Raw genomic sequence first — 23,286 nt, 5'->3', positions numbered from 1 at the left:
CTGGCTCCTTCCTTCAATCTCTGCTTCCTGGATGCCATGAGGTGAGCAGAGTTTCCTTTGCTATGCACTTTTCCATGCCTTTCTGCCTTGAAGCCAGTGAACTGTGTACTGACACTGCTACAAACTGTGAGCCACAATAAACCTTTCCTCCTCAAAGCCGGAGGCCATGGATACAGTGTCGAATGGGTGAGAAAGTGACAAAGACAAGAGTTAATTTAAAATTTGTTCAAATCTGACATTTTCTTTCTTAGGTTTATCTTAAAATTCAAGTCAAATAACTTGTACAAAACATCAATATTTTAAAGCTACCAATCTTTACATATGCAGAAAAGGCTTACAATCTTTAATAATCTTTACTGTAACACACATTCATTATACATGAACCCTCAGAGGAGAAATTTACTTTGTTTAGAATCCCAAGTGCTGCACAATGGCAGCTTTGGGATAGTTAAATACTGCACGTCTGCTTTGTAAAACCATCCCTGCGTGACTCTAGTGGTAGAACCCTGAAAATCATCATGACTTTTGCCTGTAGTAATCTGGAACAGGAGAAAAGACAGCAGTGTCCTCTGGCGTGGCATTTTTAACAATATATTTCGCTTGTAATTTGACTCTGATGTTGGAACACTCATCATTTCTTGGAGAACCTGACTCATCCATTGTGACTGAATTCAAATGTCACCTCCTCTGTGAACGAACCTCTGACACCTCGATGAGATACCTCAAGCAAGAATAATTGCTCCCATGGACATGGATCTTGATATTTGCCTGTGTTAAGGCACCATTATCACACAGTGTGTTAGCTATTCATATGTTTGTTTACCTAATAAACAAGCAACTCTTTATGGGTAGGTACAGTTGGCAAAAGAGATACACTCTAAGCAGATGTTTGTGCAACTAAAGAGCATATCTATTGTGAATAAAGTACTACATTTAAAATATGGATAAATTTGTACACTTATACAAAACAATAAAAAATATTCAAGGGGCTGTTGCCATCCAGGTGTAGAACTGAAAAATAGAATTTTGAGATATCGTCATATTAAAACCTCTCCTCCCTGGAAAGATCCAAGAAGGTCAACATTTTGAGATGAATAAGTGAATGAATGAGTGAAGATTTTTTTTTTTTTGTATTTAGTGTGTTTGATTTATACCTGTATTTAAAGTGAGAGTGAAAGAAGGACCTGGGTTTGAAATTTGTTGAGTGACTTCTGCTTACCAGGCTCCTTATTAGGAACCTGCATTACTTACCTTTCACATTAGGTGCAGCAATTCCTTTTGACAAACCAGGAAACTATGTTTTAGAGAGGTTCAGTATTGTGAACAAACTCCTCTAGTAAACAGCTAAGTCAGAATTTGAACCTAAGCCTAAAAAACTTTTAGCATATGTTTATATATACTACGAACAAAAAGAGAATTCAGTAGTTATTAAGATATGAAGAACGGTGCTCATCCATAGGCTGCACTTCCCTTCTTAAACAAATAGCTAATGAGTAGGGGAGTGAGGGGAAAGGACTGAATTAGGCAGTTTGTGCGATGGCTGAGCAGAGGGACTCTTGAGTCTGATTACCTGGTTGAGAGCCTGGCTCTGCCTTGTTCTAGTTATGTGACCTTGGGCAAATTACTTGACTTCTCGAGTCTAGGCTCTTTATCTGTAAAAAATGGGTAGAAGGTAGTAATCATTGTTCATTCTCTCATGAGATATGGTTAGGTTGAAAGAAAGAATGAGCATAAGCATGCAGCAGAGTGCTTGGGGCACACTAATGCTCAATATGTTATCATAATTATCCATGTACTCTGTTCACTACCACAGTCAACAAACAATTGCTTGTCTTTTGAGACTCTTGGTGTTTAGTAAACACAATCTTAAAGTGGAAGAGAGGTCCCCTGGATGACTTCCCAGTGACTACAGTCCAAGTATGAGGTTTGCAATCCTTTAAGAGGAGTTTGACTCCTGCCTCTGCCTTGAAATCTGTGGGACTCTGTTTTCTTATCTGTAAAATGATGATCAAAATGCCAGTAGTTTTACAGAATTCTTTCCAGGTCTATTTGAGGATGCTAAGATAAGGAGAACAGGAAAATGTACCCAACCTCAGCTACAAGTCAGGGAGTCACATGGAAGACAGGAAGCCTAAGTGGGCACCTAGAGAAGAAAAGGGCCTTGTAAAATTGATGCACATATGCCAATAATAATTACATTGTCACTTTAATAATATAAGTAGATGTAACTGACATTTAAACTTATTTCAGAATATATTACCTATTTTATTGGTTTCACTTTTTAACATAACCTTTGACTTTCATTTCATTAAGTTTTTAAAGAGGAATGTGGTGATTGTTTTTGTAGACTGCAATTATCTCCAAAATCTGATGTATCACTTTCCAAGAGACGTTCTTGGTAGATTTTCTGTATTCTGCAATGTCTTCAATCATCGGCTACGTAAAGCGATATCCAAAGCAAATACAGCCTGTGGAATTTCTTTCTTGCTTTCATGTTGAATGAGACAAACACATGGGCTGAATGTATGTGTGTGAAAACACATGTATACATCCTGAATTATTCCCTGGGTGTAAATAAGGCAGTTCGAAAGGAACATTTAACTTTTTCAAGTCACTAGGGTTTTCGTTAGAATATTGGACCATAAATAGTTCTCTAGAGGCATAATGGAAATGATGATACACTGTTCCTTCTCTTCCCAAAGGGCACAGAGTAGCAGCGAACAGTGCTCACTTGAGAGCATCTGGCTTGCTGTGTGCTGGTATTGATTATAAGGTCAACTTTTGGATTAGCCTTTGAGCTGCAAGAAAGAAAAAAAGCAATCAAGGACATCTTTATGCACATTTTGTTTGTCAGGGAAAAAAAATTTACCTGGAATTTACCTAGTGTCCCACATAAAAATTCTTAGTGCAGCCTAAGTAGCACAGTGTATTTCCCTTGAGTTGCTTAAATGTCATCATGTTTGGTATGAAATAGGAAAAATCTTATTTTGCATGTAATCCTGCCAGAATTTCTCTGTCATGGTCCCATATATAACCATGGCATCCGCATAGAAAAGGATAATTGAATAATTACCTGGTGAATTCAGGCAACAGAGGTAGATGCAAGAGATAATTCAGAAAGCTTTTATTGTTTTGTTATTTTTTAGCAAGGTTATTTCTCTAAAGAATCTAGAAAATTATCTTTATCGTTTTCAAAGTATTTTGTCTGAACTTGTGTCTGTGAGATGCACTGAGCAGGCCAGGCTGGGATAGAGTGGGTTTGTAGAATAGTAAGAGCTGCTGTAGGACTGGTTGTATCTGTTTTTTTGTAGTGAGCGCTGTTTGAGGGCGCAGATGGCAGTCACTTTATCTCTGGTGTCTTGAACATAGTTGGCCTTCTCTAAATAGCTGTCAAATGTTCGTTTTGTTATGAAAATGGTTTCTGGGCCCCCCAGGAATCAACCAGTGTTCACAAAATATATTCCTTGATGCTCATTTTATCTGATTTCGTTTCACACGGGGATCCATATATGTTATTAAAGTGTGGGGTATATATGATAGGAAAATATGGATGTGACAAAAAGATGATAAAAATTGGGTAACATTTGGTAAATACCGTTAAAATTAATGTTTTTTTTCCAGTCCATGATTTCCAGCCCATGATTCTTTTTATTTAGGTCTTAAATTCTTTCAGTAATGTTTATAGATTTCCACATATAAGTCTTGCGAGTCATTGGGAAAATTACTCAAATATTTTATTCTGTTTGATGCTACTGCACATGCTTTAATTTGCTTTTGAATTGTTAATTGCTGGAATATAGAAACTCAACTGATTTTATACCCTGAAATGTTCCTAAAATTAGCACTAATAAATTTTTTTGTGTGGATGGTTCACCTTTCTTTTTTTTCTCCTCAGGACTGCGATCCCAGGCCCTTCGCCCTGAGCCACATCCGCAGCCCTTTTTCTTTCCTCTGTTTCTTTGTATGTGTTTGTTGTCTTTGACACTGTTTACTTGTGACATGGTCTCATTGAATTGCTAAACTGCCTAGGATTGAGTCTGAACTTGTGATCCTCCTGCTTCAGCCTCCCACAGTGCTGAGGTTGCAGAAATCTGCCACCACACCTGTCTTGTGGTACTTTTTTTTTTTTTTTTAGGGCTTTCTACATGTAGAATCATGTCATCTGTGAGCAAAGACAGTTATGTTTCTTTTGTTTGCCTGGTTGCTCTGTCTAGAACTTCTAGCACAATGATAAACAAGCATCTTTATTCCAGATCTTAGGGAAACTTTTTAACCTTTCACCATTAAGTGTGATATCACACTTAATGTGTTTTTAATAAATGTTTCTCACCATGTTGAGATGGTCAGGGTATTTATTATGAGTCAGACTTTTAGCTAAGACCCTAAATTTAGGGAAGCGGGCTTAACAGAGACAGTCAAATTTTAAAGATCTGCAGGCCATGTTTGGTGGTATACACCTGTAGTTCCAGAATTTAGGACACTAATGCAAGGAGAATTGCCATTAGCTGCAGGCCAGCCTGGGGTGCACAGTAAATTCAAGGCAGCCAGAGCTACAAAGTGAGACCGTTCCACTTGTTAAACAGAACAGCCAGGAAACCATTCATAGCTTTTCTAAAATAAAGATCCCCATAAATATCAAAATTCCATTTCATAGTTCATAGGGGTAAGTGTGTAAACCATAGCTGATGTGGAATGGACACCCCGGTGTCTTCACTGCTAGAGCCACACATGACCTTCTTCATCTTGACCCACAGCTCACCGGCCTGTGACCTAAAGCCAGAAATTCCACCGTCTGGGTGATACAGCCACAGGTGCTGACCAAACTTTTCTCTAGTCACCAGGTATCCTCCTGCTGACACACTGATCCTTAAAAGTTAGTCCCAGTAGGTCAAGGGCCACATCCTTAAGGTTACAACATTCGCATAGACATCTTGATAATGTCTTAGCGGGAACACCTGAGTCACAGTCTGGTCCACACTGATAGCTGCTTTCTGTAAATCTTCCTTAAGTGACTTGACTTGTAAAAGCAGAGGGCTGTGTTCATCGTTGTGGTGAGCAGTTTCCACTGTGTCTCCAAGCTTGATGTGAGGAAACACTTCGGGGGTCACAACTAGCTCATCATCACTACCCCCAAATCCTCTTTTGTGGATGACCAGTTCATAGACCTCTCTTGTTCTTATCTCTGAAGTTATAGCTTCCTTCAACTGTTCCAGCCTTGTGATAGAGAAGTTATCTTGTGTCCTTGAGAAACCACGCTGCTCCTTAGCTCTGCCCCAGGGCCCTGCCACTTTCAAATTAATGTTATTTTGGTTTGTTTTTGTTCGGAGACAGAGTCTTGCTATGTAGTTTTGGGCTGGCTTTGAATACTCCATGTAGCCCAGGCTGGCCTCAAATTTGTGATGATCTTCCTGCCTCGGCCTCCCAGCTGCTGGGTTACAGGCATGTGCCACCGTGCTCTGCTGGTTAAAATTAATATAAACTTGTTTGACTTCATAATATACATAGATTGCATTATTGAAAGCTGTTTTGAAAGCTTTGCATGGCTATTATACATAATACAGTTAATGTTATGTTTCTCTTTTGATAGTTCTATTATTAAGTAAGCCAGAAAATCAGATGAGGAAGTCCTTGTGGTGTATGTGTGTGAACAGGGGGTAAATAGAATTTTACCTTAATAAGATGAGCCCTGTTTAGAATAACGACTGTTAATTGAGGGAATAACACGTGCCAGACAATCTTTAAATACACTAACGTACTTAATCCATGCTATAATTCTATGAGGTAACTGTTATTTCCACTTTTTAAGATTAGTAAACTGATATTCGGAGATGTTTAAAAACTTGCTTACGCTCACATAGTAAGTAAGTGGCATAGCTACAATTCAAACTCCAAGCTCTCTGACTAACAAATTAGCATTCTTCTCACATACCAGCCTTGACGCAGAGGAGGCACCTACGCGTGGTGAGTCTTAACAGTGTCAAAATATCTTTTCTTTTGAGACACCACTTGTCTGTAATTATTACCTGCAAAATCTTCTTTGAGCCTTGAGGCTAGATTAAGGTCTTGCTTATGTAAAGCAATAAAATGGTCCAATCTTAGTTTCCAGTGGTGGCAACATTTCTTGGGAAATTAGTCATTGGAAAAAAGTGAGTTACTTGAATAAAAGGGAAAAAAAACCCCAAAATGAGAGTTTTTGATGCTTTATCTTTTCTTAATGCAATTACTCAAGTGATTTGGATGATGAGCAGAAAGAAATAAATGAAAGTGTTATTCACTTTTGAAACTCTATTGAATTGGTATTCTTGAGTTTTACCTTTAAGCAGTCATGAAGGCGTCCCAAGGAAGACCCGGAGGTGGAAGAGGTTAAGCAGGATTTTGTTTCATTGGTGGACTACAGGAGCCTTAATGATATTTTTTCTCTGGAGGAGAATGGCAATTTCAGAGACTTAGCCAGTCAATCATTTTTCCCCCTGTGTACAGAGGATAGTTACAAAGTTAAAATTTTTGTTCCAGTGCTGTGGCATTCAGAAACAGTCAAAATGGTAAACAGATAAACTAAATTTGGCTGTTGCTGTGTGCTAACTATAGCGATGAACAAAAGAAGCATAATTTCTAATCTCATGGGAGTTATAGTTTACACATAAAAGTGCTTAGTATCTTCACATGTAGGATGTCAGGGCTTGCAAAGAAGCATCACATCCAAAGAAAATTTGCGACTCAGGGGGACAAAAACTGCCTTTAAAAGGCCTGTGGAACAGCCCACATCTGAGAGTGCTCAGAGAGACTGTGGGAAGACAAGATAATGGAAAGAAAAAAAGACACCAGTGTAACTGTCAACTGGTTAAAGGTATTGATAGCATCAAGAGATTGCACTGCTCTGAACTGGGGCTGTTGGTGCCTGGGCATTAAAAGCTCTGACCAGAATGGGTACACAGTGGTTTAATGCAGATCATCTTTTATTCATTGGTGACTTGAGCAGGAACCGATGAACTTCAGCAGTCAATAACATCTACCTTTTTCTGAAGAGGCATTCACACCAATTAAAAATGTATTTATTTATTTTATTTATATATAATGTAAAATTAACTACTTTAAAGTGAAAATTTCAGTAGCACTGAGTACATTTATAATGTTGTATAACCATCACCTCTAATTAGTGCCATTTTCATTGCTCCTAAAGGAAATCCCATAATCATTAAGTAAGTAGTTGTTTCTTATCACCCTTCCCCCATGGCTCTTGCAACTGCCAATTTGTGTTCGGTTGCTGTGGATTTACTAAATATAATCATATAACAATCAACCTTTTGTGTCGGCTTCTTTCACTTAGCAGAATGTCTTTGGGGTTCACTTGTCTTGTAGCATGTACCAGTACTTCATTATTTTTTTGTGCTTATATTCCGTTATGTGTATATACTACATTTTTGTTGGATCTAGTTTTCTACTGGTAGACATTTGGACTACTTCTTTTTAGCCATTATAAATAGTACTTCTGTGAACATATACATACGTACTTATTTGCACACTTACTTTTAATTTTGTTGGGTGAAACCAAGGAGTAGAATTGCTAAGTCATGTGGTAATTCTATGTTTAACATTTTGAGGAAAACCAAACTATTTTCTACTGTAGCTGAACTATACATTCTTATCAGTAATATAGGAGGGTTCCTGTTCTTTCATGTCTTTTCCCAACATCTGCAGTATTCTTTTATGTTCTTTATTTTAATATAGCCACTGTAGTGAGTGTGACATGGTACTCCATTAAATATTGATTTATATTTCCCTAATGAGTAGTGATGAACATCTTTTTATGTGCTTGTTGGCCATTTGAACATTTTGTTTGGAGGAATACCTATTCAAGTCCTTGGACCATTGTAGAAATTGAGTTGTGTATTTTTTGTTGTTGAGGTGTCATAGTACGACATGAACCAAGTAGTTTAGCTGTGTTTTGTTGCAAATACAATGCTTACAGCAGTTATGGTGGTGAGCACAATGGTAAGACATAGCGAGCAGAGAAAAGGGGGAACTTAAGGTGTGGGTAACATCATCATGGATAAATACATCTACATCATAACGCAGAAGAGGAAGTGGCAACTCTTTGATGGCATTTGATGATATGTATTCCTAGAATTTGTGACCTCAACTTCTCACACACTGCTCATGTGTAGCTCATTTTAAGAGCTATTGTTTTTAAGTCCCCTGAACACACAAATTATCTTGCTTAAACTTCATAGTCAGGCTGGATTTTACTGTTACTGTAATTTGTGTGTGTGTGTGTGTGTGTGTGGTGCTTGGGACTGAACCCACTATTATCCTAATTTTACAGGTAAGAGCTTGGGGGAATTAAGGAACCGGGTCAGAGTCACAGCTGAAGAAGCCTGTGGATGAAGTGTTCCTTCCTCACAGGTCCACGCCCTCCCTCTGTTACTTCATGGATGGCTCTTGGCTGCCTAACTGCTGATGCCCCCACCCCTCTCCCTTCTTCAGCGAGGCCTTCCCCGCCAGTCCTCGCTCCACATTGCTGACGCGGCGTTTTATCTTAAATGTAAATCTTACCATGCCACATCCCTGCTTGAAGTCTTTTAATGGCTTGTCATCTTTCAGAACCCCTTATCTTCCCTTTTAAGTTACCATCTTTGTGCTTTGCAGCTATGTCAGACAGCTCCCGGTTCCTGGAAACTGTCAGGCTGCTGCATAACCTCGTGCTCACGACAGAGTTCCCTCTGCCAGGAAAATATGAAAGCCTCCCCCACCCCCGGCCCTCTCTAATGAACTTTCCCCCTGCCATCAAATGCATAAATATTGGCAAATGAGGGAGTCAAGGGGAAAGGAAGAGAGCAAGCTGACATTATTTACGTGCCTCACCTTGACTACCTAGAATATCCAAGGGAATCGACTAAAGCTAATGTGACAGTCTCTAGTCAGCTACAAGGGTTCCTAAAAAAAAATCAGTGGATATAATAAGCAGCAGTAACTAATTGGAAAATGTAATGGAAAAAGAATCTTACTCGAATAGCATAAAAATGATAAAATATCAGAGAAAAAACTTAAAAATATGTAAATTGGTATTTAAAAGCTTTTAAAAATGTTACTGAAAGGAAAAGAATATGAATCCATGAAAATATAGTGTGTCATCTTGTTATGACTGATTTTATTATATTTTGTTTTGTTTAATAGTATCAAATTTGAGGGTATAGGCAACCACTTTGAAGGCAACCAGATACTCTATGATGCCCATTATGGTTTGACTATTATCTTCTTTGGAAGTCCTGTAAGATCTTCAATGTGTGTTTTATTGGTCTTGTTCTGTACTGTTTTGTTCAATTCTTTTATACTAGCTGATATAGGCAACTCTTTTTAGGATAACAAGAGGCATAATGGTAACCATTGTTGATCACCTAGTAATCTCTTTTTGCATTATATACTATGCCCATCATCCTGTTCTAACTGACTCTGTTTTGCTTTGTCACATTGGGTTTTTCTTTGTTCTGTTTTGTTTTTTCTCTTTTCTTCTTCAAAGAAAAAGTTATAAGAACTGTGGGAGTAATGGAAATCAAAATGTGTATTGTTAGTGTAAAAAAGAGAGGAAAGAAAGTGATCTAAAGGATATAACTGCAAGTATATTTAAGTGTGTAGGATAGAAAACCATATTACTGAGCTTTTGTTGGATCATTGAACAGAACTGTCTGCAATCTCACTGTATTAATGTCCACTTTGTACGCTTTAATTTTGTAACCTGGACAACTGTTTCTGAGATGACAATATGTAATCCATTAACTAGTGAATTCTTACTGTATATTTTTTCTCTTGAAATTCTGTATTACTTGTAGCCTTTTACTGTTTTGTTTTGTTTTTCTCTTTAAATAAAAAAAAAGAAAATATAGAGTGTCTTTGTAGAGAAAGTTTAATGTGGTTTTTACGAGCCTGAAATTTGCCTGCATTTGAACACTGTATTGGAAATTTGCATCACTGTGGGAAGATTTAGTTTCCTTGTTTGCAAAGTAAGAGTGATATTGTTAGCTAATTTCTATATCATATATGGGAGTTGAATCAAATAGTATGCTTAGAACACTCAACCTAGGGTCAGTGACATAGTAAATACTTAATATGTAATACTTTACAAGGAGGCAAATTATCTTTAAGCTAATCTGTGTGTTTATTAATGAAGTTCTAGTTAAGCATTTGTTTCTGTGTGTGATTGCAGTTTTATGGAGAATTCATCTTTTAAAAAAATTTTATTTTATTTTATTTTAAAGAGAATAAAACAAAGCAAATCAGAACAGATGCAAACAACATAGCACTTCACAAGACAACTCGATATCAACAGTACCTACCATAATGTCACTTTTCTTTGAAATAGTTGAGCATACCTTCACACACAATAATATATAATGTAACAAAATAGTATAAAACCATTCAAGAGAATGAAAGTATTACAGGACATTCAAAAACAAATAACAGTAAATGAACAATGGCTACTATAATATCTCATTTTCCTTAAAAAAATTGTTTATACTATAATACATATTAAAATCCAGTAAGACACAACATGGTAGAACCAATGGAAACAGAGGGACAAAAGCATGGTAGGACTTCAAAGCAAGATGATATTAAATCAGCAATGGCTTCCATATGCCTTGTTTTCTTCAAAGTAGCTGTTTATACAATCACACATAATAAAATCAAGTAAAACAGAATAAAACCATCCCAACCAATGAATAAGAATCCACCTTTAGATGGCTTATTTTCTGATTTCATGATTTTGGAGTCACGTGTGTTTTTAGTTGTGTCTCCCAATATAAATGTCTTGTTTTGCTTTTGCTTTTACCTGGTATTTGTTCCCTCTCTCTCTTATTTTCCATTTTTTAATCAGTTACCTTTTGTTGTACACACACAAACTTAAAATAAGTATTCTTCTATCCTACTCAATCCTAGCCAAGAAACAAACATTACCAGTCGCCCCAAGGCTCCTCCCAAAGCCCCTTCCTGGCACCCAGCACTCCCTTCTCAAGGATGTCTGCTTTCTAACCTCACAGATTATCTTTGCCAGGTTTTGGACTTCATATAAATTATGTATAAAAATACTGTACTATATATTTATTTCTGTTTTTTTCCCAAACATTATGCTTGTACAGTTTAATCAGGTTCTCTGCGTAGCTGTAGTGCTAAATTTTTAATTGCTATATTTATAATTTTTCCATGCTATAAATGTGAGTTATTTTTAGTTTATGGTATTAGTAACAATGTTGCTGAGGTCTTGTACGTGTCTTGATGCATATGTGATGGATTTCTGTTGGGTATGTATTTGAGACTAGGGCTGCTGAAAAGATGTTGAACTTTAGTGGATAACACTAGCGATCTCCCCAGATGGTCGGATATTCCTACCAGTGAGGAAAGCACGACGGTTTTCAGCACTCCGTGTCCTTGACAGCAGTTGATACGGTCAATTATATTAATTTTAGCAACTCCATTAGTCATGTAGTGTTGTTTCATTGTGGTTTGACTTTGTGTTTCCTTGTCATAATAGAATTTCCTCAAGTGCTTTTTGGCCACTTGAGTATCACTTTTTGAGTGTCTGTTCCAAGTCTTTTTTCAGTTTTTTAAAATGTGGCCTCATTGTCTCTTTTCTTCAGTTTACAGAAGTCTGTTATGTATTTTGGATTTTAATTTCTTGGTTGCTGCATGTATTAATATCTTTTCCCGGTTTGTATTTTACTTTTTTATTGTATCACTGGCATCTTTTGATGTGCTGAAATGCTATATTTTATTGAAGTCAAATTCATTAAGTTTTAAGTTTTTTCTTTTATGGATAATGGCTTTGCATCTAATTTAAATAATCTTTAGCTATATTCTGATATAATGGGCATTAGGGCTTCAATATATGAATTTTAAGAGGGGACAACATAATTCAGCTCAGAACATTGGACTTTTAAGTTTTTTTCTTTTGGATACAGGGTTTCACTGTGTAGTTCAGGTTGACTTTGAATTGACTGTCACCCAGGTTGGCTTTGAACTCGCTGAAATCCTCCTGTGTCCATATTTAAAAACTTTTAAAACTGTTACTGAAAGAAGGAAAAAGAATATAAACTCATGAAAATATAGTGTGTCTTTGTAGAGAAAGGTTAATGTGTTTATGAGCCTGAAGTTCGCCTGAGTTTGAATGCTGTCTTGGAAATTTGCATCACTGTGTTTTTCTTATAGGGGTAGTTATAGCGGTACATACCTGTAACTTTAGCACTGCTGAGAGCTGAGGCAAGAGGATTCTGAGTTCAAGGGCAGCCTGAGTTATGCAGTAAGACTCTGCTTTTAAAACAGACACTGAGGCACTGGCTCAAGGCAGAACTTACACATCTGTGCTGGCCTGGTAGGTTGTGTGTGTGTCTGATTCCTTTTTCACCGATGACTTTTTGAAGTTTCCAGTGTCTCATTTAATTCTGATGGAAGACTGGAGTGGAGAGTAAAGAATACAGCCTCTCATGTAACTTTGCATAATATTTTGTATTTTTTGATATTATCACAAAATTTAAATTACTTATAGAATTTTTAAAGCTTTTTAAAAATTTTATTTAAAGGAGAAAAAAACAAAACAGTATAAGGGTACAAGTAATAAAGAATTTAAAAAAAACAGTAAGAAATCATTAGTTAATAGATTACATATTGTCATCTTAGAAATAGTTATTCAAGTTACAGGATTAAAGCATACAAAGTGGACATTCAAACAGTGAGACTGCAAACAGTTGCGTTCAATGATCCAACAAAAACCTAGTAATATGGTCATCTATCTTAACACACCTAAACACACTTGCAGTTGTATCCTTTAGAGCACTTTTTTTTCTCTCTTTTTTTACAACAAAATTTACACATTTTGGGTTTTATTACTCCCATAGTTATTACTGGTTTTTTTTGGAAGAGAATAAAACCAAATGTGACAAAACAAAGCAGTCAGTCAAAACAAAAGATGGACATAGTACATGATGTAAAAACAGAATACAAGGTAATCAACACTGGTTACCATAATGCCTCTTGCTACCTTAAAAAGAATTGCCTATATCATCAGGTATAATGCATTAAACAAAACAGTACAGAACAAGACCAATAAAACCTAAACATTGGAGACATTTCAGGACTTCAAAAGAAGATAATAGTCAAACCAGAATGGGCGTCAATAGTGAATCTTATTGCCTTCAAAGTAATTGCCTATACCCTCAAACTTGATACTATCAAACACAACAGAACAGAGTAAAATCAGTCAAAACAAGATGGTGGGAGCAATACAGGGCTTCAAATCAAGTTAATAGGAAATCAAAAAAGTTACTATAATACATCCTGCTAATTTTTTTGATTTTTTCCCTTAATTAAAAAAATAATATTCATAAATAAATAAATAATTACTTTTTTAAAAAGAGGGAGATTGAGATAAAGAGGACATAACAACATAACAATATGGGTCAAAGCATAACAATTTCAGCTTCACCACAAGATAACCCGACTTACCATAGTGTCTCTTTCCTTGAAATATTTGAGTATAACTTCCTATGCTATAGACTTTAGCAGCCAGCCGTTACCCAGCCTCTGCCTCAGGCACAGTACTGTGCCAGCCCCCCGCCTTGCCCTCTCTCTACCTGCTGGGTACGTGCTCCAGCCACTGGCTGCTTTTGACTTGTCATTGTTTTTCCACAGTGCCAGTCTCCTTTTCACTTTTGCTTTTCTTGCTCTGCTAGTTAGTTATGTTCCTCCACCTTTTTGGCTTGCTGGAAATTTTAGACCTAATCATGTTCCTGAGTGTAGTTTCTCTTACTATCCTGTATCTTTCTTTTGCATCATTTATCATAAATTAAAGGATTATTTTTGAAATCAGTTGTTTTATTCCAGATGTGTTTTGTTTAGGCAGGGGCCACAGTTGTCTTGCTTGCTAATTAATTAAAAAACCTAGCAGTGTACTTTACATATCATGGGTTTTGGATGAATACTTGTCAAAGGAATCAATGTGTTCAGTGAATGAGAGTTTTTTGTTTTTTCCTTGTGCACAATCTCTGATTCTCTTAAGTCCCTTCATGAATCTTAGGAGTCTGAGTCTCCCATGTTGGGTACTATAAATTCCTTTCCATTCCTCTTTAGAACTGCATGGACTTAGACCTTGTAGGCATTGTGGATTGGTGGTCCTTTATATTCAGACTGCATTCTGAGAGTACCATATGTGGAACGTGTCCTTTAGAATTCCTGTTGCCTGAATTCTTTGAAGGCCCTTTGTCCACAAACAAAGGAGGGGTTTAAAGACTTAGAAGGGTATTGGTAGGAAAGGTAATTATTTCCTGAGCAGAGTGCTGCCTGGGAAACTAGCTGTCTCCTTAGGAGCCTTTTCCTCTATGTTTCTTCCAGGGTCTCATCATCCTACATATTCAGAGCATCAGGTGCAGACTGGTCTCTTGCCACCTCCCTGGAGTTACATTGTTGGGCAATTTCCTGTCCAGAGATGCTCATGAGATTATGCTGCAATCTCAATTCAAGTATCCTAAGGAGTGGAACTAACCAAATTGAACCCTAGAGAATGTGTTTTAATACATAAGAACACTGCTAAGTAACTGCTGTGTTCATCAGAGGAAGAAATCATTCACTATAAAATTCATGTTATAGGACAATATTTCCAAGCAAGATCATTATGAGAATTGCCTAAATAGAATTCAGCTTTTATGGATTTTTTTTTAAAAAGGACTCATGTATTCATCATACTAAGAGAAACATTTCATTTTGTTTAACTAAAAGGTCAGAGCAGTTTGATGTTCAATTACAGAGGAAATATGTTGTGAACATACTCATCAGAACTTAACGGATGGCTTTAGGTATGCAAAACTCCAGCAGTGGCTGAAACTCCTACTCCATGATTTGTAGTGGAGAATCTTTCCTGCTCCTCACTCTGTAATCAGACCTTATTCTTTAAGGGCATTTCTGAAAAAAGAGAAGCCGTTTGTACAAACATTCCATTTTTGTTTGTCAAAGGGCAATTTGCGAATGAACAGTATACTCTAGGAAGTAGAGCTCTTCCAGTCTCAGAGAAAAGTGACTGTAGTTGGGACTTTACATATGTTTCCTTTTTGAGATATCAGCTACAGAATTGTTTATGACTATCTTTAGCATGAACAGGAAGCTTATGATGAAATGGAGGGCAATAGAGTTAAAATGTTATAAAACTGATGGGAAATGTGTTCCAAATGATCCAGTGACTTTAAAAAATCTATTTAAAAACATGAGAATGATGCATCCTTGGTGGTGTTTTTTTTTTTTTTTTTTTTTTTTTGGGTAGCATTTCTGTGCTAACCCTAATTTCTGGCTGTGTAACAGGCTGCTCATGCTCATTATATGTGATGAGATTATCTGGGTGGGACCAAGGTTGCAGTATTTTTGTATGTTTGTTTTGTTTTTGTTTTTTGAGACAAGGTCTCCCTATGTGGTTCAGGCTGGACCTGAACTCACTATGTAGCACAGGCTGGTCTTGAATCCCAGTGATCTTCCCACTGGGTCTCCGGAGTACTGGAATTGAGCCACCACATCCCACACAGGTTGCAGTGTTTGAGTTCAGAAGGAAAAAGTGTTTCTTTGTGAGAAACTTGTTCCCATTAAGTTTGAATTAGGAATGCTGACTTCTTCACAGTGTCTTGACCTTAGTCTAACTCCATCGCTAACTTTATTTTTTAAACAACTTGCTTTTTGAGTAATCTAAGGAGACAGACAAATGTTGAAGGGTAAATTTTCAAATATTCATATTGCCCTCTAAGGAGGTACCAAGCACTCTATCTTTCTAATTTCCTCTAAGTTTTGCATCTGCATCATAAACTAACCCCATCAGTCAGCATAGATCATGCTATGCTGCTTTAACAAACAAACAAAATCTTAAAATCATCTGATATCGGTTTAAGAATTTCTGAAATTGGAAGACAATAAGCCAACCATACTGAAGACAGGAAAAGTGTTTTTTATTCCCTCTTCCCTCGGGAACAGATAGTGTTGGAATGAGGGGTGTTGCCATCTGCTGGGCTCCCAGAGTGAGATGAATAGCACAGCCCCAACTGGCTCGCTCTGCAAATAAACTTTTGTTCTTATAAGCCACAAAGATTTAGCAGTATAACCTAGTTTATTCCAACTAATACAACATCTGATGTAGCTTTATCAATGGACATGCAAGTGTTCATTAGGTTAAATACTCAGGAGTACTCAAGGGTCAGAGGCATCATGTATGAGTTTAAATTCTCTCTGACCATCATTCTGACCCCTCATTTGGTCTACCAGAGCCATGAAAGATTGACTTTTTTCAACAACAACTGGATCCTCATTCCAATGAAATCATTCTGTTCCTTTGTGGCTTTCAGAATGAACGTGGTCTTCACAAAGAGAATGATATAACTCTTTGGGAGGTGGTAGTGTGGTTTTAATAGTGTAGGTACAGTGATGAAACATCTTAATTTGCTTCAAACTAGGGAATTTCCCAAGACATAGGACTATCTGTGGTAAAACCATGAAGTAATCTGTTGACTGCTTTAATGGTGGAGATGGAATTTCTTAGCAACACTTAGGAATTATACAATTTAGATTCTCACTGCACCTTGTAATTCTTCCTATCATAATATTTATCATATTGTGTGGTAAATGACTCTTACTATTTAGTGTGTATCTGCACATAAAATTCCGAATTCCTGAGACCAAAGACCATCCTTCCCATTCTGTGTTCTGGAAAGCTTGTATGATTCTTGTCATGTCAAAAAAGCACAATGAATATTTATTGAGTAGAAGAATGAATGTTGTTGCTCTGTTGTTTCTCATTCCAAAACTTGGTGTGATGTGATTGATTTTTCCTCCTTTGAGAATATGATTTGGGTTTTTCTCCTGTGAAGCTTTTTCTCCTAATAGCAGCCAATCTGCCTTGACACCAATTCAACTATAAAGAAAGGTAAGGATCTCGCTTCACTACAGCTATAAATTTGTGTAAAGCTTTCAGCGTGACCAATGGTATGAGATTACATAAATTCAGCAGTGAGTTTCAAATTGACTCTTTATTAGACTTACTAATTGAATCTCCTTGTTTGGCATTTGTTTAAAGACAGAAGGTCACGGGACAAATGGTGGGCATCTGAGCCTGTGGAAACATATGTTATAAATTTGGTTTAGCTGTTTCTGGTAACTGGGATTATTGTGACCGAAGACCCAGGCTTCCCAAGTCTGCCCTCCACCCTTGGGAATGCACAGCACTGTGCCCTCCAAAACCAAAGGCAAAAAAGAAAATCTCCACGGGCATGCTTCACTGATGAGCCACATTCATGCCCAGTTAAGGGCAGCAAACCCTGGACAGAGAGACTTCAGAGAATTAGAAATAGCTAAAATCCACTTGGGTATTTTCGCAAGAGTCTTAAGAGGTATGCTGAGAAAGAGCTTGGTGGTTCTTGACAATACTTACAGACTAACTGCTCAGACATCTTTGTTTTCACTGGTCATCTCTCCCAAGTAACTAAACACTTCTGAGAAGTGATTTAAATTCTATACAGAGACCCTGTGGAGCAGTGGTGGATCACCGAAATTGTATTAAGACATGTAAAAACTCTATACTTATTTTCTTCCTGTATAAAATGGGTTTCATTATATTTGCCTTTCTTACCTCACAGTATAGCTTATGAAAGTCAAAAGAGATGGAGCCAGTAAAAAAATATATAAATTCATCAAGATTCTTTCTAACCTACAAAGAAAATGTACTTAAGTTTGCTTTTGCCTTAGGATTTCCTTTTATTTATTCCAATGCTTTCCTCATCACAAGAAGGGAATCAGCATGAGCTGTGCAGTTGTGTGTGTGCTGTCCTTCTGATGGCCTTGTGATGTGGACACCATTGTCTTAACTTTATCTACAGGTTCCAGGTCACTATGATTCACCAACTTGTCCAAAGACATGCAGCTCGATAATAGGTTTAATTTCAAGTGTACCTACTTCATTGACCATGCATTTTTAAATTTTCTTTTCTTTTATTTTATGGAAAAAAGACAAAACAAAATTTCATAACTAAGTAATAGGAGAATAACAATAGTTGTTAGAACATATGTTATTATCTTTTGTAGTTGCTCAAGGTACAAGATATGGGTATAAAAATTTCTCCAGTTGGTATTAGTACAAACCTTCTTTTTTAATGATTTGAGAGACCCTAATAGCATAACTGTCTGCATTTTTCTCTACTCTCCTTTTCCCTTTCACCCATCCTATTTCCTTCTAAACAATTTCTTCTCATTTCACATCTATTGTACATTTTAGACCTTATTTATTCCCTCAGCCTCTCACACAAGGGAGACAGTATGAGGTTTACACACGTGGGTCTGACTTATTTCGCTTACGAGTATAGACCATGCATTTCTACCCACTGTACTATGTTCAAGTTTTAAATAAGTCTTCTCCATTGTTTTTTGTCCTCTTGGACTTACTATATAAGTTCAACTGTTTTGTTTTCTAGATTTTTATTATACTCTATCTTTTATCACATCCAACTCCATATTCCAGTGTAGTATTCCTTTCCATTCCTTGGGTCTTTGTGCTTGTTTTTAATGGGACATTTCTCGAGTCAATAATGGGTAAAGCAACATGTCCAGGTGTAGGTGTTCTAGTCTGGGTACCAGGACATGATGTAGTGTCCAGATGTTTTGTCAGTGCTCGACATGGTGGTTGAGTACCCTTAGCTCTTTTGGTGGAAGTATGACAGGTCTAGTGCAATTCTGCAGCTATGGCCAACAACTGTGTGGTCAGCCTCTAGGGAAAACAGTGTCTCAATGTATCTTAAATCCATTCATTTATTCATCCAATAAATATTTAAAGATACTTATGCTAATCTCTGTGTGCTGTAAATGGACTAGAATGGAACATCCAAGCCTGTTTTCACGGAGCGTATTGAGTACTATGGAGAGGCAGCTGATATGATACTTTAGGTGGGAAGTCTATGTAGAAAAATCAAGCCAGCCACGGAGGATAAGGAAGACTAGACAGAGCATATACGCCTTTTTAATATAGAATCATCAGGGATATCTTTGATAAGGTGACATTTGAGCAGGAACTTGAAGATTATCTCAGGGAGAACATTCCAGGCACGGTAAACAGCAAAAGCAAACACAGGCGGTGCCATGTCTGAAGTATGCAGATGCCTCTGCCACAGCAAAGTGGGAGTTCAGGGGTTTGGGGAAGATGAAGTCAGAGACAGGAAGGTCAGGGCATCGAGGTGAAGGAGAAACAGTCTTGTCATAACAGTTAGACCTTTGGATATCATTCTGTGTGATACAGGAAGCCATGGAGAGTTATGGGCAAAGGACTGGCCTGATAGGACTTCATGCTTCCAGAACTCACTCTGCTCTGCGGAAGCCATTCCTACAAAGGGATGGTGGGGAAAGAGGGGCCAGGTAGAAAGCTATTGTAATAATGCAAGTGAGAGGTGATGGTGGCACAGGTCAGAGTGATGATGAAGATGAAGATCAAATGTGGCTGGGTCCTACAGAAAGAGAAGCGTTAACAGTAAGTCCGAGATTTTCAGCTTGAAAGACTGAAAGAACTGGATGAGCGGAGTCGCCTTTCAGAGAGACAAGGAGTACCGTGGGAGGAGCATATGCATGTGCTTGTGTGTGAGTGCATTTACACCACTACACCTTTTATATGTGGTGATAGAAAAGCAGAAGTCAGTATACTGTATTTTTGCATACATCCAAGTAAGGGTATCAAGTAAGGGTATCAAGTAGGTAGCTGGGTATCAGCACAGAGTGACCAGGGAGAAGAATTTGGAGTTGGAATTAGTTAAACATTTATGGTCATTAAGCATCTTAGTGCTAAATGAGAATATATAATACATCTGTACCCATCCATCCAGTAAAGGACAGTAATCACTGAGACAGCTATTTTGGGTTTTGGTGGTTGTATGGCTGCAGCTACTGTAAATACTGGGCCCCTGTTTTGGAGGTCTGCTTGCAATTATGTATTCTTGTACATGTGGTCACTGAAAAGGGTCATTGGAGAAAACCACACAAAAAGACTTTTTATAATTAAAAGATCTTCCGGCAAATGGCTAGTCACTCCTAGTATAGAAAATTAGGTGGAATTTTGTCAGATTAGGGGGATTTCTTTAAGGAGAGGAGAGCAAAGGAATCATATATGTCTGATAATATAGAAACAAAGTTCCAAAAATTCCTAAACCACAGATACCCAAATCATTACCATGTGCATTTGTCAGTTTGCAGGAACAGACTCTGAATGCATATTAACAAAATCATCTACACAACACATAAAATCTTCCCTTTGGAACTCTTTGTTTTTTAATTGTAATTGGTGATTAGTGTTCTAGGTCACCTCAAAGAAATTTTGCTCAACTCATGATGCATCTCAAGGTTGAATCTGATTCTACAATCTTCAACCTTCAATCATGATATTAAGTTTTCTTCAGTTGAAATTCTGATCAGCTTCTTTAGTTCATAGACCACCAAACTCACGTGTGCAAGAATGGTGAAACAAGAGTAGATTTTAAAAAGTATAGTCTTGTTTTATCCCGTGAACCCCTGGTCACCCCCTTTTCCCCTCCTCTCATTCCAAGTGTGGTTAACTAGAAATGGGTCTCTAGTTTCCAAGGCGATATATAGTCAGAGAACAAAGATAGCAAATTTTCAGTTAAGATGAAGAGATTAAAAATAATAATATCAGAGAGAAAAGGCTCCTTTAGGTGGGATTGTAAGGGAACAACTGGACAGGCTGAGACTCATGCGGTCCTGAGAAGAAACCTTAGCCTGCACCCCTACCTCATTCTTTCTGAAGATGTGAGTGACATAAACCTGATTTTTCTAAATACTACATATATTCAAGCTAGATCCTTTAAGTTCTAGAAGAAGCTAACTGTTTCCTCTGGCTAGTTTCAGATGAAAGGTTCTGTCTTTAGTTACTTGCAAATTGCTGAGTCACAGTATCTAGCACCCACAACTCTAAGGGAGCAAAGGTTTATTTTGCCTTGCAGTTTGCAGTGTTTTAGCCCTGCAAGCACTGGCTCCAAGGTAGGGTGGCGTGGCTGAGAAGCATGGCAGGGGAGAAACAGCTCATGGCATGGCAGTGGGAAGCAGAGAAAGAGTGCAAGGGAGAAGGGAGGGAGACACATCCTTCCAGGTCACCCCCCAGTGACCCACCCCTTCCCAGCATTACATTTAGCTATAAACTCATCAGTGGTGTAATCCTCAGATTTTCAGGCTCCTATGATTAAATCACCTCCCCGTGAGGTTTTGAGGGGACATCCAGATGAGCCTATTATAGCCTCTGGGTCAGATCTGTCACCAGCAGAGCAGCCAGGATGTCCGGTTGGGCCACTGCGCTACGGAAGGAGGTCTTGGCAGAAGCACAGGGTTCCAGGCTTTCTTTGCAGAGCATGCTCTAGAAGGGATGCTTTTCTTCTGCTTCCTGGTAGTGGGGGAAGGATGGGCTGAAGGTGTCCATGTTGAGAGAAGCCGCTCCCTTGGCAGCCCCAGTGGGTCAGGGTTCCTCTGCCTGTGATTTTGCACATTTTTTTTAATTTGGTGGTAGGAAGAGCCTTCCTTATTCCTGTCAGTGTAGATTTAGTGTCTACTCCTTTAACATCAGTCTTATTGCAGTTATAGGATTTACTCTGCTGTATTATTTTCTGGCCTGTTTGTCCTACTACCCTGTGAGCCTTTAAGAGAACAAAGATCAAGTTCGAACTGTCCATACCTGAGACCCCAGGATGATGCTTGGTTATGGCAAGAGTAAATATTTGATCCAACACAAAACAAAACAAGGGTGTTTGCTTTCTATACCACCTGCAGCCTCTTCCCAGGTGAGTAATGAGGGGAGGAGGAGGAAAGTGATTGGCCAAAGCGGTAACCACCTTCTGTTCAACAGGTGCCGAATAACAGGGACTGTACCCTCCTACAGAGACTTCTTTGCATTTTTTCTTTTTCAAGTAACAGATTGAGACCTATTTTCTCCAAAAAGCCTTCGCAGATTACCCGTCTTACAATCTGTTAGTCTTCTTTTTCTTCAGACATTTCCTGTTGTCATTGTGACTGTAGTCATAAGTATGCGTTCCTGGATTTTACAGTCATTCCTTCTTTTGGCCATATTGTGTCTTTAGGAATCACGCCTTTCATAAAACAGAACATTCTTTTCTCTAATGACAATGTCGCCGTTAAAATTAAAGGCAGATCTTGTTAAATGAAATAGGCCAGACCGGGGGAGGGGAGGAGAAATGGGCCAGACAAAAAAAGTAAAATATCATATGTTTTGTCTCACATCAAGAATCTAGAATAAAAAGAGAGATGACTTGAAAGTAGAAGGCAGACCTAAAGAAGGGGAGGAGATCAGGAGAGGGTAGAGGTACTAATAAGGAAAAATTATGGACCAAGAAAGCTGTCAGTATCAAAATATAATCATATTCATTAATATTTCAGAAAGACAAAGTTATAACCACAGTGCTCTAAAATAATATAAAGTCAAGGCCTATATAAAATAGTCATCAAGGCCAAGGCTTATATAAAATAGCCATGAACACACACTTCTACAAGAGACTTAGAATTATGTAAAATTTATGTAAAAAAAGACATTATATCCTATACTACTACAATTTTTCCTAAAATTAATATACATATTAAGATGAATATTTTTAACACATAACAATTATGTGTTCTCTTTTTCATGCATAAGTGGGATATTGGAAGGTTATTAAGATTGTTTAGGTCTTTTAAAATAAGCAATTCAGGCAAGTTGGAGTTTTAATTAATTAAGTTTATTAGTACATTTTAAGTACACATAATGGTCCCTTTCATCATAGAGAATTTGTACTTGTACATGACATATCTTGATTCTTTTTTTCCTCATTTTCCCTATCCTCCCGTCAGCTCCTCTTCCTCTTCCTATTTGCAAAAGCTTTGTTTCCAATTTTCCTTCTTTTCTCATGTTTTTACTTTTGTCTTCGTCCACAATGTATTTATTTCATGTATTTATTTGCTATTTGTACTTCCTTTGATAACTGTCTATTCATTTTAGATGTCTCATTTTTAGATTGAGTCTTTAAATTTGGTGGCTCTGGTATTTTGAGTTCTTTATGCATTCTAGTTATTAATCCTTTGAGGAACAGGAGGCAAATTTTTTTCCCACATTGTTTTTTAATAAGAGATACCAGTTGTTGATTAGAATTTTGTAAATTCTAATCCTGTAAATTAGAATTTATCTTGTAAATTAGAATTTTGTTACTAAAGTCTTGCCTACACCGATGTATTCAAAAGTTTTTC

At 37.5% G+C, this 23,286-nt stretch overlaps 1 long non-coding RNA gene across 2 annotated transcripts in view; it reads right to left on the bottom strand.

Moving 5' to 3' along the window:
- Window positions 1-23,286, bottom strand: part of LOC134477355 (uncharacterized) — a 68,328-nt gene that overhangs the window by 29,767 nt on the left and 15,275 nt on the right. The window contains exons 1-3 of one of the 2 annotated variants that reach the window (XR_010049357.1): window positions 13,492-13,623; window positions 12,221-12,442; window positions 6,314-6,470 (exon numbers count right to left, since the gene is read on the bottom strand). This is a non-coding gene — a long non-coding RNA (uncharacterized LOC134477355). Of the gene's footprint in view, window positions 1-6,313; window positions 6,471-12,220; window positions 12,443-13,491; window positions 13,624-23,286 lie in introns of those variants that run through there. The other variant, XR_010049358.1, reaches the window with a different exon arrangement.

This window comes from Cavia porcellus, unplaced genomic scaffold (assembly GCF_034190915.1).
Source record: "Cavia porcellus strain 051 isolate PalLab524CR breed Dunkin Hartley unplaced genomic scaffold, mCavPor4.1 scaffold_8, whole genome shotgun sequence".
NCBI classification, from domain to species: Eukaryota; Metazoa; Chordata; class Mammalia; order Rodentia; family Caviidae; genus Cavia; species Cavia porcellus.
Note: the sequence above shows the minus strand (reverse complement) of the source record. Positions and strands in the feature narration are given on the sequence as shown.